Here is a 15,208-nt window from a genome sequence, read left to right on the forward strand (position 1 = left end):
TCATCTCTTTATCTTAATTGTTTAGTTTTCTATTTTATCTCAATTGGTTTGCTGATTGTGCATTTTGTTTTCCCTTTTTAATGACCGACATGAGGCTGAAAATCTGTATGCTAGTTTATTACTTCCTACATTAAAGTCAAATTGCTGCTCTCCCCAGCTGTTCTACTCTATGATACCACAGTATTTCCCCCACTCCCATCTCCTGTATGCTGCTCTCATATATTTTATTTTATTTTTTATTTAAATTTTATTGTCAAGGTAATGTACAGATGGGATATAGTTACATAAGTAAGGTAATTAATTTATTTCTTTTCTAACTTGTTAACCTTTCCCCTATTTTTCTCTCTCTTCACTCCAACGCCCCCCCCAAGATTATTTACAACATATTGACTTGTGAATACCACTGTTGCATAGGTTCTCCCTTTGTCCTTTGTCTCACCATTTTGTTTTTTTTTTCTTTTCCTTCCCTAGTTCAGATCAACATATTTAAAATACCCAGGGTATCAAAATCAAATACAGTGACTACAGGGGATAAACCATAGGTGGGGAAAACACCAAAACATAAAAAGAAATCACAGTACATTAAGAACAACAACAAAGAACATGTCTTGATGTTCATTTCACTTAGAATCACCTTATACAATCATATGTACATAGCTATTGAACTATTCTGCTCATCTACTAAGATTATCCTTGATGTACACAATAATGCTCCCCTATTACCCAGTAATCCCACTTCTGGGCATATAACCAGGTGATCACAAACAAGGCCACAGTAAAGCTACTACTGTGTATCACAGTCATATTTACGAAAAATGACACACACACTCCCCCCCCCACACACACAGATAAACACACATGGAAAACTATGCTTCAATCACAAAAAATGTGACCACCTCATTTGTAAGGAAATGGAAGATCTTGGAAAAAATCATATTAGTGAAGTAAGCTAGACTTAAAGACACATAGGTCCCATGGTTTCATTTGTAAGAATTAGTTTACATGAATGATAATCTCATGTATTTTAATTTGACATTTTGTTCTATGTTGAGCATGCAACATTATTGCTATATTTTTGTTATTATTTCTGCAAATAGGCAGGTATACTTAAAGAATTACATTCATCTTATCCATTATTGAAGGAAGAACAACTAAAAGAGTAACCACTACTAGGAAGAACAACTCCTACTTACTTAGCTTCATTCTTATGTAAGGCCAATGTTGTCCCCTGTATCCTCATGTTGTACATTACAACTCTATACCTGGTCATAATGTATATCTAGTATCTTATGCATTGTGAACCAGATGCCCGAACTAAATGCTTTACTTTACAAAAAAATTCTGTCAATGTTTGAGGATGGTTTGTGTGTATGTGTGTGTGTGTGTGTGTGTGTGTGTGTGTGTGTGTTTACAAAGATCAGAACATAACATTTTTCTTCATTTTGAATACATCTTACAGGTCATTGTAAGTTGTGGCTAATGGGAGCAGTCTCTTGTTATTTTAAGGATGAAACAGAAAAAGATATTTGTGTATGTACCACAGTTGCTTTATTAGTGTCGTTGAACACTGAACTTCGATTTACATCTTGGCTGTTGTTCTGAATAATGTGAATAACAATGAACTACAGATATATTTATGAATTACCCAGAGAGAAATAATCACATGATTGGTGGGTCAGATGATATTTCAAGTATGATTTCTTTAGAAAACTGCATACTACTTTCTACAAGGAAAATACTAACCTGGATTTTGACCAAGAGTGTAGAAAATTTCCTTTTCTTCACACTCTTACCAACATGATTACATTTTATTCAAAAGGTAATAAAGGGCAAGTTTTTACTATCTTCAGTACTCTAGATTGGCTTAAGACCGAAATCTTACCTCCTAAATTCTTGGAATTACAAACTTTTACCACCACACCTGGTTCCTTTGATTTTTTTTGATAAGAGTTATAATAGTTATAAAGTAGTATCATAGTAATTTTGAATTAGATTTCTCTAATGACTTCTTCTCACAGCATTAAGCCAGCACAGAAGTTGTATTAAACACAACTGTGTAAACCCACTGGTGATATAGAGGGGTTTATGGAAAACATGTCTATTCGAACTTTTGTCCATTTTTATTCAAGTTTCTTGTTAATCTCATCTTTAATCTCTCTATACAAAAATAATTAATTCAAGGTAGTAAAAAGGAAAAACTTAAGCAACTCCTAATATTTTTCAATTTTCAATAACATGATATTGCTTAAATCATTTTCTGTTTATGCTTAAGACTATATAACAATTTAGTTAGATCTTTTACATATCTATATGTATTTTATTTATTTTACATTGATTGCTCTTTCCAAAGCCTGCGTGTCTAATTTTGGTTTATTTCAGTCTTAAGAAGTTCAGATTTCAAATTCAAGAATAAATGGAAGTAAGCAAACAAAAAAATACAGTTCCTCTCATCTGATAATGCCTCTAAAAGAATGAGAAAAGAGTTCATCATTCTAAGGACCCTTAATTCTTAAGATAACATTTGCTATAATGCTAATGTTATTACCATTTTAGTGTTGGGAAAAATTGTAATTAAAGGCACTAAGTGCATGGCCCAAGACACACAGTGAGGAAGAAAATGAGTCAAATTTTCCAAAAGTCTTCCAGCAATACACAAAAGGTAGATAAATTCTCTGATACTCTCAATTCAATATTCATACTGTCCAAGAAATAATAGCATAGCAATTATTGCCCATGGTAATTGTTTTCTGTTACATTTTGTCTTCAACACAGACTGTGTTGGTGACATTGGGTTATCATGCACAGAGCTGAGCTTATAAATTATGGTCCAAAGAGAGGCAAATTTCTTCTGTCCCATAGTTTCAGTATCATTTTTAAAAAGTAATAAATCTTTTAAATATCATCACTTACTGTATTTTAATAATTCAAGAATGAAAAATTTCACATATAATCACTGCAAAATGCTTTAAGACAAGGAGATGATAAAACAGGCCTCTGTGAAGCAAATTTTCTTCTACTTTTAAAATTATTCTGAAAGCCTGGTACTGGTTTGTCACACCTATAATCTTAACTACTCGGGATACCTATTAAGGAGCCTGAGATCTGTGGATAATATTTGGAAGTCAACAGGACAAACTAAATTCATGAGATTATTTTTCAAAATTTTAACGAAATAGCAAAGGGCCAGGAATGGAGATGTAGCTCATATAGTAACTCACCAATCTAGAGAGAAAGACGTAGCAAGATGTTGAAGCCCTGATTTCAAACTCTGAGCATGCCAACACGCAGGAATGCACACACACTGACTTTTTCAAAATATCAGTGTTTTGCATTAATTTCTTTGTTAACGATATTATATGGGTAAAATGGGCTTCATAAACTCTTCCATCTCAAAACATTTTTATACATTTTTGTTGTAAAAATACTGTACAGAGGGGTTATAGTTATATGAGCAAAGTAATAAGTACATTTCCTATCAAGCATTGTTACCTCCTCCTTTGTTTTTCCCCCACCATTCCTTCCCTTTACACCTCCACAAGTACACTCCTCATACCCCAAAGCCCCACCAAATGTCCCTAGCCTAAATAGTAAAGTTCGTTTTTCAAAATAATGTCTTGTGCATCTATTGTTATACAATGGGTCAAACTGTATTCCTATTTAAGCATGTTGTTTTTTCCCTTTCCCTCCCCAAAATAGAGACGTGTACATTCAAGGTGCAGTGCACCAACATCAAATAAAGTGAAAACAGGGTTATATTGTTGGGGAGGAACGTATAAAAAAGAAAAACAATCACATCGTACATTATAAATACGTGAGAAACAACAGCAATAAAGAAAAAAAAACCACTTGTGTCTCTATCTTGGGGGTTATTTAGGTTAACATCAACTTATCTAGTCATATACACATAGGCTTTCAACTTTTCTGCTTATCCCAGACATATACTAGTTATTGCAAATAAGGGATTCAATGGGACCTATGTTTCTTTGGACTTGGCTTACATCAGTTAATATAATTTTTTTCCAAATCTTTCCATTTCCTAACAAATTGAGCGTTGTCATTCTTTCTGATGGAGGCATAGAATTAATATATATATATATATATATATATATATATATATTTATATATATATATATATATATATATATGTTTTCCACCTTCATCATTTTTTCAAATGTTTTTATTGTGATTAAGTGGTTACATAATTTCCCAAATTTCACAATATTGTGGGATAGTGATGCTTAGTTTAAGTCACAAACACATTCTAACTTCGATGGAGCAAATTGTCTATTATGGTCTACAACATTTATGAATTCTATGAGCTTTGCAATAGAGTTATTTCTTCCATATGTAAACATTTTTGTTTTGAAATATGTATATTTCTTTTGTATTGCATAAGCGTCAGCTGTTCCCTCTTTCCCACTTGTTCCCTCCCTCCCTCCAGTGACATTGAGTTGCTTAGTTCATTTTGGTCAATGTCCAGTGCAGCTGATCGATCCCACTGTTGTATGTTTTTCCCTGATTCCCTCTAGTTCTGTGTCATCCTCCTGGTTTCCCTTCAGTGTGCACATATGATCAGCAGAATGGGGTTATTTAGTAGTGATTCGACCAGATGAGTGGAAGTTCTTGGTTTCTTAAGTGTTGTTAATTTTGTCATATCACCTTACATTTTGGATTTAACATCCGCTTATCACGGAGACCATGTGCCATTTGTCTCTTTGATTTTGGCTCACCTCGCTCAACATGATTTCCTGTAGCTTGATTGATTTCCCTACTAATGCCATTATTTTGTCTTTTCTAATGGCTGGAAAATATTCCGTTGTGTATAGTTACCACAGTTTTTTGATCCATTCATCTCTGGTGGGACATATGGGTTGTTTTCATATCCTGGCTATTGTGAACAGTGCTGCAATAAACATGGAAGTGCATTTGTCATTGAATATTGGTACCTGTTGTTCAGGATAGATGCCTAGAAGTGGTATGAGTGGGCCATAAGGAAGGTCAATATTTATCTTTCTGAGGACTCACCTGACTGCTTTCCAAAGTGGTTGTGTAAGTGTACATTCACACACACACACACACACACACACACACACACACACACACAAACACACACACAGAGAGAGAGAGAGAGAGAGAGAGAGAGAGAGAGAGAGAGAGAGAGAGAGAGAGAGAAAGAGAGAGAGAGAGAGAGAGAACATTTTCTTGATCCATTCTTCTACTGAGCAGCATCATGGTTGGTTCCATATCTTAGCTATGGAAAATAATGCTACAATAAACATTGTTGTGGTGGTAGTTTTAGTATGGACTGGTTTGTGATCATTTGGGAGAATGCCCAAAAGTGGGATTGCTGTATAATAGGGAGCTCTATGTGGAGGTTTTTGAGGAACCTCCAAACTGCTTTCCAAAGTGCATGACCAAGTTTACACTCCCACCAAGAATGCAGTAGGCTCCCTTCTGGCCATATCCCTTCCAGCATCTGTTGTTGTAAAAATATGGAACGATTCACTAATTTGTGTATCATCCTTGTGCAGGGACCATGCTAATCTTCTCTGTATGTTCCAATTTTAGTGTGTGTGCAGCCAAATTGAGCACAAAACATTTTTATAAAGAGTAATTGATTTTCTTAAACTAGACAATTCAACAAAAATAAGTTCAAAAGTATTGTGAAATTTTATAACCATGTGTTTCTTACATAAGCACACATTTAAGAATAAAGTCAAGATTGACATATCAAAAACAATATAATTCCAGATATTTGTTGTTCATGAGATTTGTAGGAGGAAGAATTCAATTATTCTACAAAAGGCACTTGTCATAATGATCATTGCAGCAAATGTTAAGGTTTGTTAAAGGTTTTAATGTTTTAAATATGTTTAATTTTGGGATTTGCTTATATATGGCAAAATTAAGACTGTTTGGCAGGTCATAAAAATTTTTGATAAAGTATATAATATTTCTGGTAGCATGTACTAGTAAGTATGGACATTTCAGATTTTATAGAAACTTTACTAATGAGAAATTGCAAAGACTGTGTAAAGAAGCAGTTAAGATTTTAAGTTAAGATTTTAAGTACACAGTTTCTGTTAAATCTTCAGGGCTCCTTTACGTTATATGTTAGTGATGAACAAATAATGATATAATCCACATACAAATGATGAGATGAACTATAAATAGTAATCTTAGTGAGTAAATTTAAAGGCTACTTATAGCTTTATCCAGTTTTAAATGTACAGGAATATGAGAAAATAGTAAACTCTACTATATACACTTCAAATACTGAAAACCCTGGTAATTATTTTGTTTTTTATTTTAGTAATCATTAATATTTAATTATTGTTTGCTTTATTTATAGCATTTTTCCTTGTCGTAATATAATACAACTTTTTGTGAGTCATGATTAAGAGGTACTTTGAGAATATCATTGGGATGGCCACACAATTTTTCATAGGTGCATGTGAATTTACAAAGAACAAAACTAAAAACAAAATATTGATTAAAAATTATATCAAGTAGAGTCTGAATCAGGAGTGTTGATAAATGTCCACACCTAACATCTTAACCTTAGGCTGGAGCATCTTATTTAAATATTGTTGAGAATTTCAAGACTTCCTTATGTAGGGCCCTTAGAAGCATGTACAGCATGCATGTGTACAAAGCCAGTGACAACAGGCAAATATGACTAAGTTTCCCCAAAAGGAATCTATGAAGTCAATAGTTATCTTCCCAAGCAGATAAAAAATGCGTCCAAAATGATTCAGTGCACCTACATTTGTGGAGTTATTTAAGTTATGGATTCTTTGTTAGACATATTCTTTTCTTTTAAAAATTGTCAAATATTAGCTTTATAATAAACTTTGTCTAGTATTTCTTGGTTCAAAACAGAAATCTTGATACAGTTGATGTCACTTGGCTTTCTTACTTTCTCAGTTCAAAGCCAACCTAGGCACGAAAGTCTGTCACATTCTTATCTGTAACCAAACACCAAAAACGCCAAAAGTGGAGTTTGGCTCAAGTAGTAGAGTCCTAGCTTTGGGGGAAGTTGGCCAGGGAAGACATTTGTTCAGGGACATGGTCCAGACTCTGAGTTCAAGCTCCAGAACCAGGACAAACTAAACAAACAAACAAGAAAAAAAACGCACATATTTCTTTGGGACCATCCATAAAGCACTGGTTTGAGAACAGGCTCCTTTTGCTGATCATACTCACTGGATCCTGCTTTTTTGGAATACTAATTGTGCTGGAGAATTCAGGACAAGACTAAAGGAATTAATAAGTGACTCCTGCAACAACAGAATCATCTCAATAGTGAAATATCCATGCATAAGACAAATTAAAACCTCCAAATCTTTGTTTCCTTGCAAAAGAAAACTTTTAAAACAATGTTTATTTCCTTTTGTTCTATGCTGGCCTTCAAATGGCACATTGTTTCCTTTTGAAATACTTTCAAGAAGAAGTTTTTATATGAATAAAGAACACACTCGAAAAAAGACAGGGACAGTTTCTTCAAGCTTGGATTCTTTTTTTTCTAACAATGAATATATATTTTTTACAGTGAAAATACTGAACAGAGTGGTTACAATTACATGTGCAAGATAATGAGTACAGTTTTTATCAAGCATTGTAGCCTACTCCTTGGTTTCCCCTTCCAATCCCTAGACATAAAAGAAATGCAAATCAAAACAACATTGAGATATCACCTCACCCCAGTTAGAATGGGTATAATCAAGAACTCTAATAACAACAGATGCTGGAGGGGATGTGGAGTGCCACTTTTGGGCATTTACCCAAATGTTTACAAACAAGACCACACTAAAGCTACGAGCATAACTATGTTTATTGCAGCATTATTTACCATAGCTAAGATCTGGAATGAGTACATTTTTTATCAAGCAATGTTGCCTACTCCTTGGTTTCCCCTTCCCATCCTCTCCTCTCCTCTCCATCCAATCCTCCTCCCCCCAACAACAAAGTTGTAAAGTTCGTTTTTGAAATAACGAGTTGTACATCTCATTGCTGCAATGGGTCCACCTGTATCCCTATTTAAATGATTTGATTTTTTTTCCGTTCCCCTCCAGAAATTATACCGACATCAAATACAGTGAAATCAGGGGTTATTGTTATCCCGTGGGGAAGGGACATAAAAAGCAACAAGGAAATCATCTTATAAATGTGTTAGAAAAAGTCACATGAAAGAACAAAAAACATTCGAATACATTTCTTAGGGTTCATTTCCCTAACATCAACTTATCTGACCTTTTCTGTTTGACTCAGACATATACTAGTTATTGGAAATAAGGAAAACCATGGGACCTATGTTTCTTTGGGCGTGGCTTACTTCAATTAATATAATTTTTCCAAGTCTTTCCAGTTCCTAACAAATGTGGCAATGTCATTCTTTCTGATGGAGGCATAGGATTCCATTGTGTATATATACCACATTTTCTTGATCCATTCATCTACTGAGGGGCATCTGGGTTGGTTCCATACCTTAGCTATGGTAAATAAGGCTGCAATAAACATAGTCGTGCTGGTACCTCTAATGTGGCCTTGTTTGTGAACATTTGGGTTAATGCCCAAAAGTGGGATTGCTGGGTCTTAGGGGAGCTCTATGTGGAGTCTTTTGAGGAATCTCCAAGAACCGACCTCAGGACCACTGGAATAGAATTGAAAACCCAGAAATGAACCTACAAACCTATAGCCATCTAATCTTTGATAAGGGAGCTAAAAAAATTGAAGATAGGTACCCTCTTCAGGTAAAATGAATGTTTTCAGGCTTCATAGAACTAGCACAAATACATCTTTGGACATGAGGTAACACGCCTTTCAGAGACAACTTAGTAAATACAAAATATAAAATTTAAAAACATTATTCATGTACATATGGCCATATAAGATAATGTTAAGAAAAATGAAGATAGGGACACAACTTGTTTTATTCTTTATTGAAATTGTTTTTAATGTATCTAAAATGTACTATGTGATTTTTTTCGTTTCTCCTCCATGTTCTTCCCGCATGATATAACTCCTGTTTTCACTGAATATGATGTTGGTGCCCTGCATCTTGCATATACATTTTTCTAGTGTGGGAAGGGGAATTGAAACAACAAAATGCTGAAACAAAGATTCAGGATGAACTATTGTAACAATGATATGAACAAGACACTATGTAGAAAACGAATTTTACAACTTGTGGAGGGGAGGGGGAATTGGGCAGATGGGGAGGGAATGGATAACACAGGAAAAACAAAAGAGGATGTAACAATGAGAAATGTACTCATTACCTTACTTATGTAACTCTAAGCCCTCTGTACATTATTTTTTACTATAAAAACATAAAAGAAACCATTATCCATGAGTACATTAACTTCAAATTCCATAAGTGCTCTTAAATTAAATTTAACTTGGAGAAGATTCTCAGAAAAGTTAATTTGTGTGTGTGTTGTGAATTATTTCCCAAGTGTACACAAGTTAACAGTAGAAGAAACAATAGGAATAATAAGAGAAAGGAAAGTTCTGTGTTTAAGTATAATGGTTCAATATACTATAGAAGACCCTGCAAATAAGACAACATTGAACCAATAAAGCCAAGGCCATTATGTACATCTATGGGAGTGACATAGAGAAATAATTAATACTAAGAGGAACATGAACGATGAGGCCACTCTCTTTCAACTTCTACCTCTAAATCATGGTTGCTAATCATGCAAATTTGTAAAATGTACAATTGAAGAATAATTCTGGTTCCAAAGCAAGTTAGATATAAGAGCATGGACTTAACTGGAAAAAAAGTCCATGGTGAGAAAGCAGGAATTATACTGGCAATGAACTGGTGGCCAAGATCTCATTTCTTTTTCTTTCTTTTATCTTTTTTCTTTCTTTCTTTCTTTTTTTTTTTTTTTTGATGGTTGAGACAGGGTTTGAACTCAGCCTGGGAAATATCTCTCCACTCTTCACCTCAAGACTAGTGTTCTACCTCTTGAGCCACAGCGCTCTCCAGTTTTCTGGTGGTTAATTGGAGATAAGTGCCTCAGAACATTTCTTTCCTACTCATACAGGATTTGAACTGCAATCCTCAGATCTCAGCCTCCTGAATACCTAGAATTATAGGCGTGAACTCAAGTGATGGAATACTAGTCATGAGCAAGATTGCTGAATGAGGTTGCTGAGGCTTTTGCATACACACATACAAACATACACATACACACAGAGGCACATATATGTGCAAACACACCTGTACAAATAAAACAACTCTCAGAATATGGAGAAATGTTAGAAAACAATAGAAAATATATCCTGAGTAAGACTAGATCAAGTGATAATTTTTAATATTAGAAAGTCCTCAAGTGAAAGTTATTCAAAGTTTGATAATATTACATACCTAGGGACCAGAGATAAAAAGAAAGTCAAGTAATCATTATTAAAGGGATTGGATCCCTGGAAGAATGAATCAGAGACCCCTGCAGGTGCATCTCAAAATGTTCATATCCTGTGTGAAATGATAGAACATCTTTGAAAGTAGAACATAAACAACTTGAACAGTCAGTCTAATGAATAAGATCATAGGAGAAGTTCAGAATTTCTAGTCTGTATCTAGATTAAAAAAACCATCAAACTATGGCAGGGCAATTTGATACAAGCCTGGAATTCTAGCACTCAAGCTAAGACAGGAGATTAGAGAGTGGGATTACATAGTGATACCTTCCCTGGACCAGGTAGTATAATTTTGTCTCAATGAAACAAACCAAAAAACAAGAAAGGAATACACAGTTGGAAGTTTGGGCTAATTTTGTCACTATGTTTTGAGAAGGCAAGTTTCCTATTGAAATGCAACTCATATATAATCCTCAGTTGTATTTTAAATGCTCTCTGCATTACACAACATTCCTACATGCAAAATGGCTCATTTTTCCCAATCAAAAATTTGAAAAAATAAGCATCATTCTGTTGGATTTCAAAGAAATAATGAAGGATTACAAAAGTTTAAGCATGGAAAAATACAAAGTTCATCTAATGTAGGACTTTGTAGACCTTGCTAAATTAGAATTTATATTTAAAATAAATATTTTGGTTTTGTTTCTAATTTCATATTCTATAGAATACTACAAAATTCTTTTTAAGTAGAGGTTTTAATTGACAAATTCACACATGAATCAGGCATTTTATTTGCTTAAAATATTCTTTCAAGCGAGGTATAATTAGAACTTAGTTAATTGATAATTCCAACAGTTCATGTATAAAATGAGATAGTGTGAATAATCTGCACAGAGTTGCCAACAAATGGATGATATTAATTTATTAATTTAGAACAAGCAATTTTTTGAGGCTTTGGTGTAACATGGTATGAAGACATTAATTGTGTGAGGTCTTGGTTCTTCTATCTATTTGTAATACAGGAAGAAATTTCCTTAATTACATGCCTCTGTATACAATGAGAAAAATGCGAGGTTGGAGTTGGTTTTATTTTTTGGTTTGTCCTCAGGTTTGAACTCTGGGCCTGGCCACTCTCTGTGAGCCAGTTTTTGCTCAAGGCTCATGCCCTACAACTTCAACCTCAGTGCCACTTGAGTCTGGCTTTTCCTGAGAAGTTTATTGGAGATAAGAATCTAAGGAATCTTCCTGACTGGGTGGGCTTTGAACCATAATCTTCTGATCTTAGCCTCCTGAATATCTATGATAGATAAAAATATAAATAATATTTGCAAGTGCTCTGATTTCTAGAACTCAGAAAAATGTTGCAGCAAAGTTTAGTGTAGTGTACTTTCCACAATAGGAAAGGCATCATATTAGCACAAGTGTAGTATTTTTTCACAATAGTGATAAGCTATTCATGATGTGAATTAAGGGAATTTTAAGGTGCACCATACAAATTGGAAACTGTTGGGCTACGAAGACTTTATGGCATAAAAGCTTGGGATTGATGATCACAGAAATAATAGCTTACTCTGATGAACAAAAGTTTACTCTTGAGGAATTAATTATTATACATACTTCGTAGTTATATCCTCCACCAGAATGTGGCTATTTTTTTCTGTTGATTTCTCAATATGTAGCACCCCATTAGAAACTGCAGTTATTGCAGAATTAAATATCATACAAACAAGTACTGTTTTGAATATCTCTGATATGGAATGTTCAGAATTTGAAAATGAGTAGTTAGTATTTGTAAGAACTTTGAAGAACACATATATTCTGTCCTTTTAACAATTATTCAGTTTTAAAAGTTAGGAGTTTCCAGAGAATTAAACAGTTTTCTGTTTTACTATGGGACAATATTAACTTATAATTTTTTTGAAAATTATGATAGATATATTGTGAAAATATTGTATATTTAGATAACATTCAAGTTGATGAACCTCTGATAAAGAAAGGTGTAATTAATTCAAATTAGATGCCAAATAGTGTTCATTTTTTAAAAGGTAATGCACATAGGATAATATTTACTATAGCAATACAGTGAAATTATACTTTATTTAACTTATTTTTGTTTAATTTTATTTTTAAGGTGATATATACAGGGGTTGCATTAATTGTAAGGTAGTGAATACATAACATGTCGAAATTTTACCCACTACCTCATTTTTCTCACACTTTTCCTTTCACCCCAAACCCCTCACAAGTTGTAATGTAAATTTCCAACATGTTGTCTTGTGAGTATTGCTAATGCATTGGTTTGCCCTTTGTCCTTTGTCTCCCCAATTTGTTGTTCATCTTGCCTTCTCAAATTAAGATAAATGCATGTGCAATACACACAGTACTGAAATCAAATACAGCAGGGGATAAACTATAGGGGAAAACACAAAAGAAAAAAGAAATCACATAGTACATTAAAAAAAAAACACCCACAAAGAAAAACCTCTATTTCCATATCTAGATGTTTATTTTGCTCAACATGATCTTGTATTGTCCTATATGCAAAGCTTTTGAGCCATTCTGCTCATCTGCTAGTGTTATTCTATACATATCCTATTATTACAAATCAGGGAAACTATGGAATCTGTTTCTTTGGGTCTGGCTTAATTTATTTAGCAGGATTTTAAAAAATCTTTCCATTTCCTTTTGAATTGGAAGCATAGAATTCAACCACACACACACACACACACACACATATATATATATATATATATAAACAAAATGTGATATATATATACATATATATACATATATACATATATATATATCACATTTTGTTGATTCGTTCATCTACTGAATGGCATATTGGTTTGAAAATGTTTGCATGTAAGTATCATTTAGGGTCATTCAAAAATGACAGGTGACACCTCCCCAGAAATACTAAAATCATTATTTCTTCGTAAGAAAGGATTTTATGGTGGTACAAGTGTTGGAATATCTAAATGAGTGTAATTTATATCTTGCACTGAATTAGGCAGGAAGATATCTAATATCATATAGGATAAAAATGGTAGTGACAAAATATTCCCTTGAGAAAGATATAGGAGTCTGCCAGAAGTATGAAGAAATTCAGATAATTTTAAAGAATTTAGAAATACAAGCTCAAATATGTTTATTTAAATAAAAATTATGTAAGTGGAAGGGCAAAAGAAGGAGAAGAGAGGAAAGTAACTGACAGCAGATCATTGTCCCAAGTTAGAGTATAAAAAGTCATAATCTAGAATTCAGATGAAGATGGCAGAAGGTCTAGGCTAAACAAGCTTTCATGTAGACAACAGTTTTAGTGTTCCAGTCAACAGTCCTAGGATAGAGAATCACACCCCGTGTGCCATCACAGTACAGAGAGTTTGGCCAGAGATGGAATATCCAGGCAAGGAAACAGATCTGAGAATCAGCAGCCAGAGTCACCATGCCTACAGAGAGAGTCCAGTCAAAAAGATGCCAGACACAGTGTGCGTATTCTACTCAACACCAGGAAGAACTGACAAGGAACAGATATATTCATGCTGCATATCACAGACCATAGAGTGCCCAGTCACCAAGCTTCTGGCATGAATAGAACCCTGACATCCTCACTCCTTCTCAGAAAGCAGAGGAGGGAAGGTGGCCCCTCCCCCACCACCAGAGAGCTCCATCTTTGATACTGACAAAGGCCCAGAAGTTGATACTGACAAAATGCCCAGACTTTTGACTGTGCAACTACAGGACTTTGGTTTATGCGTGCCTTAAAATAGTGTCTAGCACAAAAATCGATTCATGGAATCCAATAAAAGACAGCTGAAAGAAGTCAGGGAGACCGGAAAGGGAATGTTGAATGGAGCCTAACAGAAGGAATGGGAGTCCAAGGAAACCATAACCGATCAACTAAGTGATTTGAGAATAAACACAACACCAAATTAAGGAAGTAATGAAGTTCATATAAGATCTAAAACAAAGCTCCAACAAAGAATTTGAAGTCATCAAAGCTGACCAAATAGATGGAAAAGAAAAAAACAAAGTGGAAAGTCTTGAGAGCATGGAAGACCATGTAGAAGATCGAATATGAGGGATTGAAGAGCGAGGTTATTATACAGAAAGAACATACAACAATCCAAGACAAAGCCAAGAAATATGCTAGATCTATTCAACATTTGGAAGACACCCTCAGAATGTCTAATCTGAGGATAATGGGTGTAGAGGAGCACCTAGAGTCAGAAGTTAATGGTCTAGGAAATTTGGTTAACATTTTCCAAGCAGAGAATTCTCAAAAATGCAAAAAGATAGACCTATTCAGATTCAAGAAGCTTTTAGAACCCCAAATAGACCAGACCATGACAGGATATCCCACCGTGACATTATAATCCCTACAGCATCAATTCCAAGGAAAAAATCCTTAAAGCAGTCAAGGAGAAAAGATCAACCACTTACAAAAGGAAACCAATTAGAATAACCTCAGATATCTCAGTGGAGAAAATTACAGCAAGAAGAGCTGCCATGCCCTAAAGACAAACAATTATCATCCAATTATACTGTACCCAGCTATACTCTCCTTCATAACCGAAGGCCAAATAAAAACCTTCCATACCAAAGAACAACTGAAACAATATATATACACCAAACCAGCCTTATAAATGACACTTAACGATGTATTACACATAGAAAATCAACAAGACCACAATAAAGGCAAAGAAACCGCACTCAAACTGAGAATCCAAGAACCATAGGAAGAACCCAGTTGCTGCAGCCCCCAAGAAGGGGCATAAAATGGCAGGAACTCCCAAACAGCTCTCAATTCTAACTCTCAACTTTAACGGATTGA

The 15,208-nt window shown here is 34.4% G+C and overlaps 1 non-coding gene across 1 annotated transcript; it reads right to left on the bottom strand.

Annotated features, from left to right (window-relative positions):
- Positions 1 to 5,486: 5,486 nt before the first annotated feature.
- Positions 5,487 to 5,592, bottom strand: LOC138807549 (U6 spliceosomal RNA). Its single transcript, XR_011366201.1, has one exon. It is a non-coding gene; the product is annotated as a U6 spliceosomal RNA (small nuclear RNA).
- Between the last annotated feature and the right edge of the window lie 9,616 nt (positions 5,593 to 15,208).

The sequence above is a fragment of the Dipodomys merriami genome, unplaced genomic scaffold (assembly GCF_024711535.1).
Source record: "Dipodomys merriami isolate MVZ:Mamm:240054 unplaced genomic scaffold, mDipMer1.0.p SCAF_101, whole genome shotgun sequence".
Classification (NCBI taxonomy): Eukaryota; Metazoa; Chordata; class Mammalia; order Rodentia; family Heteromyidae; genus Dipodomys; species Dipodomys merriami.